This window comes from Ursus americanus, chromosome 12 (assembly GCF_024610735.1).
Source record: "Ursus americanus isolate L20-20 chromosome 12, mUrsAme1.1.p, whole genome shotgun sequence".
NCBI classification, from domain to species: domain Eukaryota; kingdom Metazoa; phylum Chordata; class Mammalia; order Carnivora; family Ursidae; genus Ursus; species Ursus americanus.
The window spans coordinates 54,019,482-54,031,878 of NC_142138.1; the positions used below are offsets into that span (position 1 = coordinate 54,019,482).

Sequence of the window (12,397 nt, forward strand, 5' to 3'; positions counted from 1 at the left end):
GCCTCTGAGGCCTGCTGGCAATCTTTGCCATTCGTGGTTGCCCTCCAACATCTGCTTCATCTTCACATGACCTTCCCCTTTGTGTCTATCTTTCATCTCCCTCTTCTCCTCCTAAGAAAACCAGTCACTGGACTTAGAACTATATGTGCTCATCTTGAGATCCTTACCTTAACTATATCTGCAAAGACCTTTATGCCCAGTTTGGTCATATGGCAGGGCTCCGGGTGGAAATGAGCATAGGCAATCTAGCTCCCATCAATTACTGTGTTAATCTGTTGTTAAAAATCTTCTGTTGAAGCTTTGTCATAGTCTCTAACGGAATCCTACATTGGATTTCATAAAGCTATCTTTTGCAGAGTACCTCAACAAACTAAAGATATGAAAGCAAAACTCTGGAAAGCAGGTTTGCAGGAGCAAGACAACAGGGCGAGGTAAGCAGCTGTATGATCTCGTGACATAATCAAAGGGAAAGAGATGGTAAATCTCGAGGACTGGATCGTTTGTATGTTCTTCAATCTTTTATAATTATTACTTCTGTCACACAGAATGAAGTTGAACAATGCTTTTACTTGTCAGCTGTTTACATTTCATCTTTAGTGAAATGTTAATCGTGTGCATTTATTTTCAAGTTATAGAGATTTTTCTCCTTCTTTTGTATAGTTTATTTAAATAGTACAGAAGTTAACCCATTACAAAACATGTTCAATCCTTTGCCTTTTCAATTTATTGTGATATTTTCAATTGTCTTTCTCATTTGGATCTATTTTAAGAATCTTTTTTTATCAGGATCATAATTAAATAGATCTATATTTTCTTTCAGGATGTCTGTATTTTCTGGTTTTACATTGAAATATTTGTACATAGTGTGTGAAAATCTAGATTTGTCTTTTCTGTGTTGCCACAAATCATTAAGTGATTAATTATTCTTTTCCAATGAATTTAATTTCTACAAAACATTAAGCAGTAATTGAGCATAGTAAAGATTTTATATAATATTAAATAGGGTTTAGTTTATAAAACTGATTTCAGGCTCTTTGAGAGTAGGAAGTATGTTTACACTACTCAGGTTTATCCAGTTCATTAAAAAAAGTGCTAAGGATAGGGGTGCTTCGGTGACTCAGTTGGTTAAGTGTCCAGCTCTTGATTTCAGATCAGGTCATGATCTCAGAGATTGTGAGATCGAGCCCCAAGTCAGGCTCCCAGCTAAGCATGGAGCCTGCTTAAGATTCTCCCTTTCCCTCTGCCCTCTCTCCACACCCAACCTCTAAGCACCCTATTCCCACCCTCTACCCCCATTCATGTGTGAACACGCACACTCTCTCTCCAAGAAAAAAAAAATTTTTTGGAAAAAAAAAAAGTACTAAGGATATATTAAATTGCAAAACATTTATCTGGACATTGTCACATGTTTATTTTTCTGGATGAAACTTAGAATATTTTTATTTAGATTCCAATAGCCTCAACCCAAAAGATGTAGGTTGGAATTAAAATTTCATCATATTTTTATTAGAACTTTGTTGAAATTATAACTTATTAAAGAGAAATGTGTACCATTACATAGCAGATGCTATGTCACCTCATTTGCTTAGGTCTGTTTCGTTGTATTTCAGTACATATATAAAATTCAGTGTGCAAATAAATTATAATAATATAAATTCTATACCCTTCCTAAGTTAATACTAGATAATTCATACTTTCGAATTAGGTCTTTCCATTCTACTGTACAATGTTTGTGGCTAACAATACCACCAGCATTTCTTCAGTTAATTGGTAAGCAGAAAATTTTGTAATTATTATGCCATTTACTCACATAGTGATAATTGTCTAACTGAATTAACCAGTGTTGCAACAAATAATATCCAAGAGTGATGACATTTAAGCATCCTTGTTTTTCTTCCAATTTTAATAGAAATCCCTTTTAATATTTACTCTCAAATATGATACTGGCTCTTGGTAAATATTTTACTGTTGTTTTAAATTTAGTTAATAAAACCACTAAATTATGTTATTAGGCAATTTTAAAACTCTGAAATGCATTATTAAAATTCACATTTGTTTTCTCTTTCACTTATCAGTAAGAAGGCTTATTTATGAGATCCTATTGTTGAAGCTCTTTTTTTCTCTAAAATAAACCATGTACAATTTGTAAAATAAACCCCGGATTGCTATATTATATCATTCTTATAATGTGCTTCAGATGTTAATTTACTAACTTTTATTTTAAATGTTTGCATATTTATTCTTCAATAATATTAGAACACGAAGTGTTTTAGGTGCTTTGATAGTTGGGTTTTGGTGTAAAGTTTATATTAACATTCTGAAATGAATGGGAGATTTTTCTTCCTTATGCTTTCAAACAATTAGACTAATACAGATATTATTAATTTTTGAATGTTGAAACAAACTTCTTTGCGTAGATGATTAGAACTAGTGTGCTTTAAAGGGGCTTAACATTTGACAAACTTCATATTGTCACATGATTATTTATTTATTTAGATTTTCTACAACTTCTCATGATGTATGTTTTCCTTCATAAATTTATACTGATTTCCAAATTGTTAACCATGTATTTTTTAAAAGCTAATTATCTTTTAATTACTTCAATTTTCTTTCTGTGATGATATATACTTTTCATGCATAATTTGTAATTTGATCTCTTTTTTCTTTATTACTTTTTAGTAATTTCATTTTCCAAAATATTAGTTTTTTTATAAAATACATTATATATTTTTAAAATTAACAGCAGGACATTACATCAGTGCAATTAGTACAGTGTGCACCCTGGGGCAGGGGGAGGGGGGAGGAGGGGCAGAGGGAGAGGGAAGGAGAGAATCCTAAGTAGGCTCCACACTGGGCTGGGAGCCCAGATGCAGGGCTCAATCTCACCACCCTGAGATCATGACCTGAGCTGAAATCAAGAGTCATCCCTCAACTGACTGAGCCACCCAGGTGCTCCTCCATATCTCTTTTTAAAGCTGGTCTGAGTGGATTCTACTTCTTGCAAGCAAATTATTTCTAATACAAACTATTTTTTTAATGTATTAGTTTAGCAGATATTTGACCATCTTTTATTTAAATTACATTTATATTTTTAGAAAACTTTATCATATATTTAAATTCAAGAATTTTTTTATAATAATTTTTTATTTCAGGAATAATTTTTAACTCAATATGGCATTTTTAAATAGACATGCTTGTCTCATTTACATGTATTTCTTAACTGATTTATTCTCTCATTTATAATCTTATTTAATATTTTTTTATTTAATATTTTCCTTCTCTTTATTTCTACTTTCGTTGGCTATAGAAATTTTTGTTTCCCTCCATCATTTCAGTGGAAACAGAAGTTATTTTCAAGCATTTATATAACATGCATGAACTCTAATTAAAAATCAAGGTGTAACTATGTATGGAAAATAGTTTGGGGAGTTAGAATTATATGACCTTTCAAGGAACTCTAGGACAGAGCCACCAAGACGCTCTCAGAACTGTGAAATATCGGCAGCGATGAGCCACATTAATATGAGGTAGGGCTCTAAAAGCAATTTCTGTGAATCTCCACCTGTAAGATATGCATTGCCTTTGTTTCTGTTAGGACGCACAGCTCCTGATTGTATTTTAGGCCAGGCTCTCTATTTGTGCAATGTACCCATGACCTTCAAGTCACAGAAGGATATCATTGCTCTGTTAATCCCTGCTCTGCATCATCCTTTTCACCCTGGTTACTGGCTTATTTTCATCAGCATAACAACATACTTTAATATCACTCATATTGAAAAATTTCCCAGACAAAACATCTTGTCACTATGGGCTTCTATAAGTACTGCAGTTTTTTTCTGTCCAGTTTCCAGGAAAGATATTCACCATTATACCCCCAGAATTTATTTATTTTTTATTTTTAGATTTGATTTATTTCTTTGAAATAGAGAGAGAGAATGAGAGAGAGTGAGCATGAGCTGGGGTGGGGGGTGGGCAGAGGAAGAGGGAGAAGCAGACTCCCCACTGATCAGGGAGACTGATGCAGGGCTCAATCCCAGGACCCCAGGATCAGGACCTGAGCCGAAGGCAAATGCTTCACTGACAGAGACACCCAGGCGCCCCCATAGCCTCAGAATTTAGAGTAGTTCCTGGCATACAGTAGGAATTTAACCTATTTTTAATGATTAGATAAATAAACTGAAGATGCCTGATTTCCTGGCAAGTGCTGAAATACTCAGAAATTATTGCAAAAATGGTGTTTTCCCTTCCCATTCAGAATCACTTTCTACATGTCAGCTTTGTTAATGAGGAAAGCAGCCAACTAACACTTTTCACCTCTCACATATCTAGTTTTCTAATTGGGGCCAGCAGTTTGTTATTGATAATCATTTCTAAAGATAATAATGTATATGTGTTTTCATGTTCTTAACATATGTATATGACTTTACATTACCCATAACTAAGTCAGATATTTTATATCAAAACAAATTTAATACTAATTCACATACACATATTTATAAATATATGCTTGTAATGACAACTTTTACTTTTTTGTGTTTTCATAAACAGATCTGTGCAGAAATTTTTTTTCATTACATCATTTAAAATTTTTCTGTTCTGTTTGTTTTATTTGCCTCTTACGATACAGAAATATCTCTGTAATATCTCCGTTGTCCCAGCTATGGAGATATCAGCTCTTTGTCTTTATTTCTAATATTTTTTTCTATAGATTATAAGATTTTCTTGAGATTACACTTTATAACCTTGTCTGATGTTTGACAGACCTCACTGTGGTTTTTGTTGAACATAATTTTATTATAACTTTTCTATGATTCATTTGTATCCCAACACCCTTTTCTTTGACAAACAGTTTTCCATCTAATTTTGTACTGGCCTATGCAAGAAATGAGTTGAACTTTTCGTTTTTCACCTTCTTACCCATACCCAGGTAAATCACTTACCATTTTCGAAAATAACATTTCCCAAAATAATAAGTTCTTTCATTCTTCTTCCTAAAGAAATATTTTTTACTAATTACTTAAAAACTGTGGACTTCTCAGATTATCTTCTGTTTTCCAGCTCTTAGTAGTGACATGAATATAGTGTCTTTTATAAGATACACATCAGTGAAAGAGCTGTCAAAAATGACCAATGATAATCACTCTTAGCACCAGGAGAATAAGTATGTAAACCAGAAAACGGATACTCAGTAACAGAGACCCGATCTTACTTCTCAAGAAAGGAACATAATTTACATGTTTCTGTTAATTTTATAATTCTTTAGTATTGGTGCAATTTCTTTAATAAAAAAATCACAGTATAACATTTGTCCATTGGGGCGTCAATTTTTGAACATTCCATTAATGCACAGGTAGAGAATGTCTCCATATTATTAAAGTCCTCTGTAAAGGAGGTTCAGGGATTGAGATTTTATAACTCAAGATCTTTATTTTTCTTTTTTTTTTTTTTTAAAGATTTTATTTATTTATTCGACAGAGATAGAGACAGCCAGCGAGAGAAGGAACACAAGCAGGGGGAGTGGGAGAGGAAGAAGCAGGCTCATAGCGGAAGAAACTGATGTGGGGCTCGATCCCAGAACGCCGGGACCACGCCCTGAGCCGAAGGCAGACGCTTAACCGCTGTGCCACCCAGGCGCACCAAGATCTTTATTTTTCTTATGTAAAAAAAGCGAGCACATCCACTTTAAGCACACATACAATTCTTTTTTAAATTTGAGTATAGCTGACACATGATGTTACATTAGTCTCAGGTGTACAACATAGTGATTCAACAAGTCTATATGTTATGCTGCGCTCACCGCAAGTGTAGCTACCATCGATCACCATGCAATGCTATTATAATGCCATTGACTATAGTCTCTATGCTACCTTCTTTATTAAGACCTATATGTCATCAATTGTGTCCAAAACATTAGCACTTAAAATCCCATTAAAGTAATTACTTGGACTTAGTAACCGTCCTTGTTCTGTAGACCAGAATGTTGGAGTATTTAATCACATGAAAACACCCGAGGACAAGAGTTCTATGTAAACATTCTGCGTGTGTCTACTGTATGAAGCATAGAATTTTTTATAAAAAATATTGAATGTAACTTTTAATGAGCACATTCGAAATATACGTTTGACTATTTCCATAACATCTAACAAAATATAATCAAAACATTTCACTAATTTACACCTCAATAATTTTGTCAGCGCAAATATATGGGTAGATCTGCTTACAGCTCAGATATCATGATGACTAATAGGGTCATAATTTTTAAAAGTTGGCATTTCTTAGAAAACATACTTAATAAATATATACAAATATCATTTTGACTAATAGGAAATCAGTTGCCATGGCAGCTTTTTAGGAAATATAATCTTTGTCCTCAAAGCACGCTACTTACTGAGGTGTTTTTAAAATGTAGGTAATGTGAAATTGGTGATATTAGACCCCATTATATCTACTTGCATTTATATAAGATTTATGGGAGGTATGGAATTCACTCGGGTATGGGGACTATTTTGTGCATTGACTCTCTTAAAGCCTCCAGAAGTGCCTTTTATTGTTAAATCCTACACTGTGAAATGTACACATCAGACTAAGAATTCTAGTAGGTAAATTTATAATAAAGATGATAAATGCTCATTCTAAATAGCTTTTGAAATGACATAGGCAATAAACTAACCATTAGATATGAGTTAGATAAGCAATGCTTTTCTCAACCTTTGGATCCAATTTGAATGTGTATGTGCATTATATTTTTATCTCCATACAACAGTCAGAGATTTGACACAGCAATACCCATAGTTTTCTCTGATTAAAAAAAGGAAAATCACATCTTCTGTATGGGCAACATACACAGTAAATACTACATATTAAAAATATATTAAGGGCCTCTAGCTTTTCAAATTGGCAGTTATTTTACAACTAATAATGTAGTGTCCTTACATCGTATTTCTCTTCTTTAGTTCAGGGTATAAAACAATTGAGCAAGAAAATCTTTACAGCCACAAAATTGTTACTATTTAGCATAACATATTTACTCATAAAAAAAAAGTTATTCAGTACCAACACCTATGTGACAGGCACCAGGTTGGGGTACTAAGGATATGATGTAATCACTCCCTACATGAGGAGCACACAGTTGATGGGTAAGAAGAAAATTTCAAGACAGACCAAAAGTGTCATTTTGGTACAAATATTGAGTGTTATAAAAACAACACAGGAAAATCATATGGTTGAATCTTGAATAGATATTATCTGGGAATGCTTCCCTGATACAACTTGTGACCGACATAATTTAGCTATTAAAGGTATTACTGCCTTGAATTAGGGGTAGAAAAAACTGGGAGAGACATACAGTTGCAGGGAGAAGGAGGGAGAAGTCATTCCAGGAAGAAGAAATAACATGCAGAAGCTAAATGGTAAGAGAAGTAAGAAAAAAGGGGCATATATAATGGAGTGTTCATTGTTCAGTTTAGCTAGTACAAGAATGTTCTCTTTGGGAAAGGAAGTCAGAAGTCAGACTCTGATACAAGTATTGAACTTTTTTTTTCCCCATTGCCAGCATCTTGATTTGAAATATCTTTATTGATTCTGTGAATATTTTAATTTATCACAGGTTTCTGAAAGATATGTTTTGATGACAAACATGATTCCTTTGTTTCTGTTTATTTGACTCAATCTGACCAAAGTCGCACAGGTCGTGATGGTGTTCCCGGATCTGACACTACACCGCTTTTATCATTCCATGTATTTTCTCACCTAGCATGAGTTATTCTAGTTTTCTTCCAAAAATCTGAAGAGGGCTTTTCTTCTACAGTGGGATGCTATAGATGGCTTTCTTTCCTTTAGTGTGTGTGTGTGTGTGTGTGTGTGTGTGTGTGTGTGTGAGAGAGAGAGAGAGAGAGAGAGAGAGAGAGAGAGAAATACCTATTTGGATCATTGCAGAAAATAACAGATTGAAAACAATATTGCCAGAAAGCAATGCCAAAACAATTAGGAACAGGAGTATTCAGCCCCTCTTTCCAAACCAAGGATTAGGAAAGGCACAGAGAGACAGAGATGAAAGAAATGGGTAATTAGTCACTACCTATAAGAACGTCGAATATTAATAGATCCATAATGAAATCCCCAAACTGAAAATGCAACTATAACTTGCATTTAGCCAAGCATCTTGCATTTAATAGATCTTTAATAATAAGACCCTGAAACAGATGCATCCAGATCAGCTTTATATTTATGATATTCAGAAGATCTGTTTTGCTAAGTGAAGTTATTATTTACAGAATGTTAGTGTTAATTTTAAATATGTAAAAAAATTATCCCATTCTTTCCCTTCATACATTATGATGTTTACTGTGCCAACAAGTCAATGTTCTGGTATCTTTTGCTTATTTTATTAACTTGTTTGAAAGGGAAATGTGACAGGAATAAGCCCATATTTTGTTACTGAAGGTGTTGTTGATTATATGACTTACTATTTTTTTCCAAATTTGAGCAATTTTGAATATTAAAAATTTGTTTGCTATTTCATATAATCCTACTAATACCTTTGAATGGCTATTATTTCTGAATCAAGGGGGTTTATGAATCTGATAAAAATATTTAAACTGTATTTTTCAGTGCTTTCTTAAAATATCAAAACAACAGTGTGCATGCTCACAAAATTTATATGAAAAATTACATGAAATAATATTTTATATATTTATGGAATAGATAAAACAAAATTTCCACCATAAATAAACATTTTTCTAACCATAAAATATTGCCAGATAACCAACAGGGATTAAGCACCATGTTGGAACAAAAATAGTCCAGAACTACACTTTCAAAGTTGAGCACCTGCTGTAAAATAACCATCTGTGATTAACTGTAATTTAATTATGGATTCATTCCTTTTGTGTACACTGGAAGGATCTCATAGGCCTTCCCCAGTTGGTCGACAATCAACTTCTGGCATTTTGTTAAGGAAACTTACATATTCTCTTAGTAGCACCTGCTAATTCTATCTCATTGCAAATTTTGTAAAGAGCTTCAGGGATTTTATGGTGGAATTGATAGGCGAATAAATTGTTAAACCTGGAATCAAAAGCTGCATTAATTATTCACCTGCCTTAGAAAGCTGATGCCTTCGGCCTTAGGATAAGTTGGTGCTTACCTGTAAGTCATATGGTAACTTCAGATATTTAGTGGAATAAATCAGGTAGCCAAATATTTGTGACCCATTTTAATATCTTACAAAGAGGCTTTTCAGCATTTTGTCCACAACTGTTTATCTAGTTGTTGTCTCCCTTTACAAGAATTAGATTGTGACAAAATCAATAGTATTATGTATTTTATCTTTCCATTGATTATTTGATTGCTCTTTTTATTAGATATTTTTAAAATAGCATATTTTTTATTATGTTCAGTTAACCATAAAATATCATATTCTTATAAAGATTCTTCATTAAAATAATACTGGCTCAAATTTTTCTCCCTTCACAATACCCACGAGGTAGAACCAACTTTCCTTGGACCCAGATCACCGTCTGTAATGGAAGAGTGAAAAACTGTTTGAACTCCCTCTAAAACAAGAAAATATGGTAAAAGAACTACACTTACAATTTCAGAAATCCTTATTTAGTTAAAGCCACAGAACAAAATAAAAATCAACTATCCAAGGGAAATTACTAATCTTCATTAAGACAACAGTCTATAATGCTTTAATTTGGAGCTATTCAACTCCCCCCCCCCCCCGCCGAAGAATCTGAATAGATCTATAAAAAGCAAGGAGTTTCAATTAGTAAAATAGAGAGAGAAAGAACCAAAGAGGAGAGCTTGAGAGGAAGAGAAATCTAGGCCCAAAGACTTCATTAATAAATTCCTCCAAACATTTTTTAAAAAGACTTCATAGGAATCCTTCACAAACTCTTCCAAAAACTAGATTACACTTCTCAACTCATTCTATCAGGTCACTATTACTGTGATATGATAAATCAGGCAAATATATTACAAGAAAACCACAGTCATTCTGTGGCAGTGAGACCACAAATAAAGGGGAAGGCAGGGCTGTCGCGGGAGGAGGAGCTTGGGGCAGCGCTGGTGTGCTCTGGAGGCCTGGGTGGTGATCCAGCAGCCTGGGCTTGGCCTATGTGAGTGGGCTGAGGCCTCCCTCTGAAAAGGATTCAAGATGACCAAGGAGAAACCTCTTCCCAAAAAGTTTCTCCTGAGTAAAAGAAACTTCAAAGGTATAGCACCTGGTGAGTTAATTTGAGGATGGAAACAATGTGAAGCATGTATCCAAGCTTTGGAGGGCAAGTACACAGATCTTACTTCTAACGATGTAACTGGCTTATGGGAGTCTGAAGAAAAACCAAAGCAGTTACAAGAGTCTGCTCACAGGGAAAACATCCTTGCAATGTGAGGAGCAACCAAGGAGCAAGAGATGCAAGCGTGCTTCTCAAATCCAGTACCTGCAACAAGCCCAGCAGCCTAGTGCTGCCCAACTGAGATCAACAGTGGTAGACCCAGGGATCAACTTGTTAGTTCCTAAAAAGCAAAGGTGAACTGTAATAGACTAAAGACAAACTAGAACAAGCCCCAAATGAACTGAGTGCCTGGAGGTTTACACCTGGTCGATAAACAAATCATACTCCCCAGTCAAGACGACCCTGATAGTTCCACTAGGACAAAGCTTTGGTGGGACAGCCACCAACTGGTTTCCACACCAAAACTCAGATTTCTGAGCCAAAAAAAGCGCCACATTTTTATAGTACCCAGCTTGGAATGGTTAATGTCAAACTTACCAAGTGAAACTTGTGTTTTAGCTCTTTTCTCTTCCCCCTCCCCTTGCTTCTGAGGCCTGATAGCATGGGACTATTCCAAAAAAGGGGCTGCCTCTGAAAAATTGCAGTTCTAACATGTGTAGACACTTGAGAAATGTTTCTGTTTGAAGAAAAGAGAGGGAGAAATGGAAATAGCATGTCTGTGGCACACTGCGTCTTCAGTTTGGAGGAATGAAAACCTACAGATTTAAAATCATGAATTGAACATGTAAAATTCCAGTAAAATGTAAAAATGGGATATCCACCACTCTTAACCTTGAGCGTAGTGACTTAGAGACACTGTTAATCAGTGTTGCCAAGAAGACTGTGATTGTTGTTGAACTTCTCAGTCAAAACTCAAACGAGGTGAATTTTGCCTTAAAAGCGTTTATTTGTTAAGAACCAATTTAATAGTCATGAATCAAATAATAGATGTCAGGACAAGTAGTTCATATAATTAATCATTTAGTTTGGGGCTTTATATTACTTGACTGAGCCTTAAATCCAGTAGGTTAAGCATCTGCTTTCAGCTCAGGTCATGATCCCGGGGTCCTGGGATTGAGCCCTGCATCGGGTTCCCTGCTCAGTGGGGAGTCTGCTTCTCCCTCTCCCTCTGCCTGTTGCTCTGCCTACTTGTGCTCTTTCTCTCTGTCAAATAAATATATAAAATCTAAAAAAAAAAAAAAAAATCCTGCTTTCAATTTGGGAGGAGTATATAACCATCAGTGGAATTGCTGTACTATATGGTAATTCCATTTTTAATTTTTTGAGGAACCACCAAACTGTTTTCCATAGTCTGTTCGGGAAGCTATAACAAAACACCATAAACTGGGCGGCTTAAATAACAGACATTTATATCTCACGATTCTGAAGGCTAAATCCAGAATCAAGGTGATGGCCAATTTGGTGTCTAATGAGGGTCAGCTTCCTAGTTCATTAATAGAATGTGTCGTCATTTGCCAGAAGGGACAAGACAGCTCTCTGGGGTCTCTTTTATATGGGCACTAGTCACATTAACGAGGGCTCAAAAAACACTCATTGAGCAATCTTTGTTAAAAATGATCTTATACTGTAATAGTAATAAAAACTCTTTCTCAAAAATATGTGTCTATAAAACCATAAAAGTTGAATTAAATGGAAGGGGAACTATATAGCTTCTGGAGACTTAAAGCTTAGATTGGATAAAACACATTCGATGTTTAAAAGCAAAGGGAAGCAAATTTAATCAATTCACTGACAACCAGTAATACCTTCAATATTTATTTTTCTCCATAAATTAAACAGAAGAGATAAAAGTATATTTTGGAGATTTATTTTTTTTAAGATTTTATTTATTTGAGAGAGAGAGAAACCACACGAGCAGGGGGAGAGGGGCAGAGGAAGAGGGAGAAGCAGACTCCTCACTGAGCAGGGAGCCCGATGGGGGACTCAGTTCCAGGACCCCGGGATTATGACCTGAGCTGAAGTCAGATGCTTGATCAACTGAGCCACCCAGGCACCCTATTTTGGAGATTTTAATTTAAAATGGAAGTTGTTACTGGACCTTGCTGGAGATTGAATACCTGAGCATGAAACACTATATGTTCACGTTCTCTGAACATCCT

General features: G+C 34.9%; 1 pseudogene; it reads left to right on the forward strand.

The window, feature by feature from the left end:
- Positions 1 to 10,159: 10,159 nt before the first annotated feature.
- LOC123794956 (pre-mRNA-splicing regulator WTAP-like) lies at positions 10,160 to 10,888 on the forward strand (annotated as a pseudogene).
- Positions 10,889 to 12,397: the final 1,509 nt, after the last annotated feature.